We start from the raw sequence: 8,372 nt of genomic DNA, 5'->3' as shown, positions 1-8,372 counted from the left end.
CAAGTCTAGGAACCAGGAAAGCTGGGGTGTAGGCCCAGCTCTGCTACCGGATGAGCAGGAGAAAGTCTCTGTGACTGGGTTTTCCCCTCTCCTGCGGAGGAAGGATGGTCTAGTGAGAAGATCTAGGCCCGTTGAGAGAAATTTGGGGCTCCGGTCCATCATCCCATCTCACTCCCAGTATACAGCCTTCGCAGACATCTGGGGGCTCCCATGAGCTCAGGACCCCGGTAATAATAATAATAATAATTAATGGAGATATCCCATCTCCTAGAACTGGAAGGGACCTTGAAAGGTCATCAAGTCCAGCCCCCTGCCTTCACTAGCAGGACCAAGTACTGATTTTGCCCCAGATCCCCAAGTGGCCCCCTCAAGGATTGAACTCACAACCCTGGGTTTAGCAGGCCAATGCTCAAACCACTGAGCTATCCCTCCCCCCCCAAATGGTACAACCATCCCCCTTTCTATATATTAAATATGATATCACATCCTATTAAACGTTTTTAAAAGTTTTACCAAATTTAAAAGCCCAAATAAAATGATCGAGTCAGAAGAAAACGAAATAAAAAGCTTTGATTTTGGATAGTTTCCACATTTTCCTGCTGAAAATGTCACTGAAACGTCCATTTTCCCACAAGACAGTTCAACACAACTACCTTTTCCACTGAAAAACTGTTGTGGTGACAATTTTCTGAGCCTCTCTAATCAATCATAACGAGACTTCTTTGTGGATCATTCTAGTGCAAAATCGGGGGAGGGGTTGGGTAGATAAATGAGGAAAAAACCCCAGCATGTTGACGATGTCTGATATGTATTTCTGTCGTCACATCTGTGGAGACAAAAGACACCCTAGCCCTTTCTGAGCGAGCTAGCTGAAGCTTTCAGACGTCACCAGCCACCTTTAAAAACAGACTCATTAATAAAGAACTACTTCCCACAGGATGCGAGTGTCCCCATGGTGAATATCACACAGCTGCCGTGTCTCCTAATTAGTTTGATCTAGCTGCAGCATAGGGCACATGGGCAGCCCAGCTCCTCGGTAGCACCATCCATACCTCAAGCCCAACACGGCTGAGCTGGATGGAAGGAGCAGGGGCATGGTGATAGGTTTCCTTAGGTTGCAGCAGCTGCCTGGACTAGGTAAGGGTAGGGTAGCTCGCTTTGCTAGAGTGCTTGCTTTATAACTAAAGGTCTGGGGGTCTGATTCCCAGCAGGGCTTAATACTGAGTACAAACACATCAGTTTTCTTTGACCACTTTTACTTGAATTGCAGATCCTTGAGGGCGGGCTGTCTTTTTGTTTTGTGTTTGTACAGCGCCTAGCAGCCTGAGGGCTTGAGCCATGCCTGGAGCTCCTGTGTGCGACAGCAGGACAATAATACATCACGACCCCCAGGTCCCAGCGCATGGTGGGCTTTTGTCAAGGGAGGCTCCATCTAGGAGCTCGTTCAGGTGTCCGGGTTCCTACTTGAAGTTCACCAGCTTCAACTCCCTGCTGTGCCACACACTCCCTGAGTGCCTGTGGCCAAGTTTCTTGGTCTCTCTGGGCCTCAGTTGCCCACCTGTAAAATGGGGCTAATAGATCTGCCCTACCGTACAGGGGGCTTGGGAGGAAAAATACACTAAAGATTATCAGATGCCCTGATGCTATGGGGATGGGTCCATATAATTACCCTAGACAGAAGGCCGTGTATGGGACTAGATAGATAGAAGGGTGGGTATGGGGTGAGATAGCTAGAACCTGTTCAAGGCCTAAGCCCCACTGAAACCTCTAGGTGCATCTGCAGGTGTTTATTAAGGCAGGAACGTTAGATGCATGGCTGTGCAGTGTCAGAGGGCTCCTATGCCTCTCTGAGATCCCAAGCATGTAGGGAGAAGATCAAGCTTATCTGGGGAAAGGGGTCTGGGAGGAAGGATCCATTAGGGGTAGGGTGTGGCTGTGAAAAGGAAACGAAGGGGTTAAGGGGAGCCCTGGCAGAGTCTGTTTGGGGAGGGGGCTGAGATTGGAGCGAATGGCTCCAGATGTTCTTAGTTCAGCCCTACGCGCCAGGCAGAGGTGAATCAACCAGTCCAGACAAGACGAGAGCCCCCCTGCATGCTCACCTCAAACTCAGCCCTCTGGCCCGGGCTGCACAGATTGGTCCCTTCTATCCTTTAGCTCTCTAACTGTTCTCATTGCCAGCAGGCAGGAGCTGGGGCAGCGTGGGGAAATCTGTGCTCGGGGGGATTTCAGCCTGACCGGAAACCGGGAGCAGCAGGAATCTCACAAGTCAGGCCTGAGGTGCAAAGTTCCGACTGACACGTCTCCCGAGTTCTGGGATGCCAGAGCCTTGGGACTCACTTGGTCCACAGCACATGCGCACTGCCGCCCGGTTCTGTGGCCCCAGGGGGCTGAGAGTTGGAGGAAGTGCCTGGAGTGTGGGGGGCTGAACATTTTCAGGTTCATTCGGTCACTAGCTGAAGGATGAACTAATGAAGAAGCTGGTTACAGGGCTGGCAGCTGGGAAGTCCCTGGGTTTTGTTCTGCCACTGACTCACCGTGTGGCCTTGAGCAAATCACTTAAGAACATAAGAACATAAGAAAGGCCGTACTGGGTCAGACCAAAGGTCCATCTAGCCCAGTATCTGTCTACCGACAGTGGCCAATGCCAGGTGCCCCAGAGGGAGTGAACCTAACAGGCAATGATCAAGTGATCTCTCTCCTGCCATCCATCTCCATCCTCTGACGAACAGAGGCTAGGGACACCATTCTTACCCATCCTGGCTAATAGCCATTTATGGACTTAGCCACCATGAATTTATCCAGTCCCCTTTTAAACATTGTTATAGTCCTAGCCTTCACAACCTCCTCAGGTAAGGAGTTCCACAAGTTGACTGTGCGCTGCGTGAAGAAGAACTTCCTTTTATTTGTTTTAAACCTGCTGCCTATTAATTTCTTTTGGTGACCCCTAGTTCTTGTATTATGGGAATAAGTAAATAACTTTTCCTTATCCACTTTCTCAACATCACTCATGATTTTATATACCTCTATCATGTCCCCCCTTAGTCTTCTCTTTTCCAAACTGAAGAGTCCTAGCCTCTTTAATCTTTCCTCATATGGGACCCTCTCTCTGTGCCTCAGATGGAGATGTATCTCCTTGCACAAGCGGATTAGCTCGCTGCTTTACAGGTGAAAAGCGCTACAGCCACTGAATATGAGGCTCCAAAGCACCCGCACCTTGGGGCCAACGCCTCAACTCTGAAAAAGTTCAGCTGGCCTCCCGCCAGTGCCAGAGCGTTAAACAATGATTTATCCCTCACAGCCCCTTGTGAAGCAGGAAATTATTATTCCCATTTTACAGAGGCACAGGGAGATTACAGGCTAGATTTTCAAAGGAATTTAGCTCCCAGAGTCAGGACTGGACTATCGCTCTACCTATGATATTTAGGCCCAGATCCTCAAAGGTATTAATGGAAATTAGTTTTTTTTTTTTTTATAATGGAGAAATCCTATCTCCTAGAACTGGAAGGGACCTTGAAAGGTCATCGAGTCCAGCCCCTTACCTTCACTAGCAGGACTAAGTACTGATTTTGCCCCAGATCCCTAAGTGGCCCCCTCAAGGATTGAACTCACAACCCTAGGATCAGGGGGCCAATGCTCAAACCACTGAGCTATCCCTCCCCCAACTGAGCTATCCCTCCCTAAGTTACCTACTTAAGGGCTATCTACTAGGTACCTATCTAAGGGCTTCTCTATATGGAGTGTTTAGTCCGAACTAAATTCAGTTAGCAGCATGGTGCATTGTTGGGTGCATGCTGGCCGACAGCGATTTGAAAATGGCACTAGCCCGCCCAGAAAGAGAGGAAACATGAGATTTTTTTTAATTTGACCCCAAATCCCAGAATTCCACTGGCTTCCACCTGGCTTCTGCTATGCAGCCCACAATGCACAGCGAGAAAAATCCCAGCATGCACGCTGCTCAGCAGAGAAGCAGAGGATTATGGGATACCCTCCCAGAATGCCACACGCTTAGTACATAGCAAGCCCCCGCCACGCGTACTCAATGATGCAAATTGAAAGAGCCCACACCGCCATCCCGTGTGCACCCTATTTGTATGGCGGATGTAGAGCGCACCAAATAGCATATGTCAACTCAGTGTGAACAACCCACATCCCCCCCCCCCCCGCCCCCCGGCCTCAGTGTAGCCCAGGCCTAAGTTTCTGGAGAGCTCAGCTCCTATTTAGACAGCTAAATAAGGTCCAGATTTTTAAGAGTGCGCACGCAGTGTGTTAAAAATCTGGCTGCTCATTTCAGTCCCTAAATGGGAGCAAAGCTCTTTTGAAATCTGGCTTCTAATGACTTACCCAACCTTACACACCAGGCTGAGTTGGGATTTAAATCCAGATTGCCTGTGTCTGATCACAAGAGCATCTTGCCACCCCTCACTCCTACAACCCCCCCCTTTTTCTCGTTAAACTCATCCTCTGCCCCTCTCTGCTTCTAGCCTCCAGTGAAGGGGGTGGAGGGTGTGTGGAAAAAATGCAGGTGCGGCTTAAGAAAGCAAAACTAAATCCAATCCATGCCCCGTGGCTGGGGCAATATCTCCATGGGGGTCCCACCAACTCACTGGCCTTGGACTCCCAGAGCTGCAGACACTCAGCGGCTCTCAGTGTTGTTATATTTTCCTTTGGCCTGGGTGCCGAATGGTTCAGCCAAATCTCCAGTGTAATAATTAAGAGATAAACAGGAGAGAGAAAAGGGGCCGGGTTTCTTATTCCCCCTGGATTCCCCCGAGACAGATAAAAAGGAGAGAAGGAGCGGGGAGGGAGGGGCCTTTCCCCCATACTTGTTTTTGCTGAATCAAACGTTTTCCATGTTGCTTAGAAGGTTTTTTTCTACCCTTTTTCTAACTCGCTCTGCGAGTTAATGAGGTTTACTGTAAAAGTCTCTGTGCCTCCGTCTTGGCCTTGAGCTAATTTCTAGACACCTTCAAAAGAGTTGGGTTCTCGTATTGCCTTTTTTCCTTCCCCTTCTTCTTTCTGAACTTCCAAGCCACAGTCACACATGTGCACGTTTCAAGTGATTTGCTTTTCACCCAATTTCTCTCTCTCTCATTTCCCCTCCCTAGCCTCTCCACCCCCCGCATTCCCCTCCCCCCCAACCCTACGTACCCAAGATCAGGCGGGAACGAAGGGTCCTGGCATCATTCATGAAAATCTTTAACAGGAGGAATTTCAGAGGCGGAATTGTGCTTACAGCTGTCTAGTTTGGTGTCAATGGGACTTTTGCCATTGACTTCAGTGGAGCCAGGACTTCACCCGCAGTGGCTGATCCCAGAGGGAGGGTGGGCGCAGATGGCTTGATGCTAACCCTGGGCCGCTGCAGGGGCCAGGACCCTGGCCCCCGGCATAACTTAGGGCAGCCTTGGGGGTGGTCTAAGTTACAGCAGCCTCTCCAGTGCTGCGAGCCAGACTGGCCTGGTAGCGTGCACCATAGCTACGCTCCTTGTCCTCTGGCTGTGTACAGCAAGCCAATGCAATGCCCACCCCAGCGGGCTGCTTATGGTGCCAGTGCCAAAGGAGCATATAGGGGCGGGACCAGAGATCAAGATCCCTGCGATAGAGCTGGGCAAGCATTCTCGACTCCCGTTTTACCAGGGGAGGGAAACTGAGGCACAGAGCGGGGATGGGACTTACCCATGATAAATCAGTGGCGGAGCTGGGCCTAGAAGCCAGGAGGCCTGGCACTCAGAAGCAATGCTGAATCTGCCAGGCCACGGCTGTCCCCAAACAGAGTAGCAGAGACTCCGGACTTGTTTGTGGCGGGAATCTTTGCAGCTTCTCCTCCTATCCTCTTCATTCTCACCCTGAGCTGAGGCTGAGTGGGGTCCCAAGCAGCGATCTGCAGGGAGCTCTTTCCCTTCCCATGCCTGGAGCAGCTAGCGGAGGAGGGTGACTAGTCTGGGGAGAGGTAGCCAGGAAGCCCGGCCCGCTCTTATGACTGCCCGGGGCCAGGGAAGCGATTTCTGACGGGTTGATTGTTCTTTGTAGCTCTCAGTTCCTGCCTCCATCGTCCCACTCCCCTTGACGCTGCCTGCTATGGCTAGATCCCTGCCCCCAACCCCGATCCTATCCCAGTCCCCCAAAGACACTGTAAACTGCAATCGTGGGAGGGAACGAAACAGGGGCCTTTGGAGCCATCCGACTCAAGGCTCCTTTGTGCTCCAGCTGGCAGCACCCCGCATTAAAACCAAGTGTAAGAGGGCAGAGACCGGTGCAGGATCCCCATGGTGTACAGGACAAGCATGTGCCACCCACCGAGTCAGAAGAAAAACCAATCCCTAAAGAGAGGAGGGGATCTGGGCATTGAGCACGGCAGTCACTGGACTCATCTCTCCTGGCAAAATCTACATGCTCCCCTCCCTGGGACTGGGCGTGGAACAGAGATCAATTCCCCCTACCCCCGCTGCAAGGGAGGAAATGGGGCCTAGTAGATCTGGTCAGAAAACAGAATTCCCATCCTCCAGGGAATTCCAAGCTTTGGAAATTTCGTTTCATCCCAGGATGGTCAGGTAGAGGTAGGGTGATCAGATGTCCTGTTTTTTGGGACTTTTTCTTATATAGGCGCCTATTACCCCCCATCCCCTGTCCAGTTTTTTCACCGTTGCTATCTGGTAACCCTACGTATAGGAGTAGGGTAAGATCTCTGTTAGGGTATGTCTACACAGCAAAGAAAAACCCACGGCTGGCCCGGGCTCTGTAGGCATACCCTTAGATAGTTTGGATGCCCTCTAATAGCCTGTGATAAATGAAGGAGGGGGGAGGTAGCGCCCTGTTATGGACACCCAGCCAGCCAGTTAGCTATAAAATCCCTCTTAGTACCTGTTCTCTACTTGCTTTGCCTGTAAAGGGTTAAAAAGTCTCACTGCTATGCATAGGTAAAAGGAAGTGAGTGGGCACCTGACCGAAAGAGCCAATGGGAAGGCTAGAACTTTTAAAAATTGAGAAAAAACTTCCCGGTTGTTTGTCTGTGGTTGTTCTCCCAGGGAGAGGGGGACAGAGCAGCGATGCTGTAAGAAGCTTTGGGTCAGGTATGAAAAAATCATCGGTATCATACCTTTGAAACCCCAGCTATGTAAGTAGATCAGGAAATGTCTAGGAAGACGCGATTAGGTTTATCCCTTTTATTTCTTTATGGCTTGTGGATTCCTCTGTGCTAACCCCCGGTGCTTTTGTTTTGCTTGTGACCTTTAAGGTGGACCTCAAGAAAGCTATTCTTGATGCTTAATTCTTGTATTTTCTCTTTTTAAATCTAGCAATAGCCTGTTTTTTCAGATGTATTTTCTTTCTTTCTTAATAAAATTTACCTTTTTTAAGAACAGGATTGGAGTTCTGTGTCTTAAGAGGTTTGTGCACGTTTTTTTTTTTAATTAGCTGGTGGCAACAGATGATTTCTTCTTTTTTTTCTTCTTTCTCAGCTCTTCCCTGGAGGCGGGGGTGAAAGGGCTTGAGGGTACCCACAGGAAGGAATTCCCATGTGTGCCTTCCTGGTCTCTCAAAGGGGTTCTGCACTTGGGTGGTGGCAGCATTTACCAAGCCAAGGTCAGAGAGAAGCTGTAACCTTGGGAGTTTAATACTAGCCTGGAGTGGCCAGTCTTAATTTTTAGAATCCTTGTGGGCCCCCACCTTCTGCACTCAGAGTGCCAGAGTGGGGAATCAGCCCTGACATAGCCTCCCTTGTCTTCTATTGCAGAAGCCAACAGAACATGGTAGACCAGCAGCTTACGTATCTCACTAGGCCTTGTATGTTTATATGTAGTTAGTAAATTCGGGTATTTGGAACCTAGCTGCATCTGTGTGGTGTCGGCATATTCTGCTCTAGTTCAAACGGGAATGATTTTGGGCAAGTCCTTTGGCCTGTGTTGTGCACAGGTGTGTCAAAATTTGATTTTATAAAAAATAATTTTGATGGAGAACATCGACGGTTATTTGTGAGCATTTTAAAATATGTTAATCGATTTACATTTTCACAGTTGCAGGAAATTGTGGGGGGGTCAGACAATAATTATTTAATGGTACCTGATGTTGAGCTTCAAACAGTGAAAGGTGCATAACCGTTAAAACATAAGTTGTCAACATCACGTGTCAAAATACACAAAGTAAAGAGCCTTAAATCAAACTCTCATAAGTTCTCCAGCAGCATTTTTCTTAACTTTGCCTATCTGTAAATTTCGATTATTATTGACGGACATCCCTTTTCCTCCATTTGTGTGTGTACAGTGAAATTGACATTTACTGATGGTTATCAATAAAAATTGAATCTTTCCAAGCCTAGTTGTACAGTAGGGTTACCATTCGTCCGGATTCCGGCTTTTTGAGCTAAAAATAGCGTCCGG

Source organism: Emys orbicularis, chromosome 24 (genome assembly GCF_028017835.1).
Source record: "Emys orbicularis isolate rEmyOrb1 chromosome 24, rEmyOrb1.hap1, whole genome shotgun sequence".
NCBI classification, from domain to species: domain Eukaryota; kingdom Metazoa; phylum Chordata; order Testudines; family Emydidae; genus Emys; species Emys orbicularis.
Note: the sequence above shows the minus strand (reverse complement) of the source record.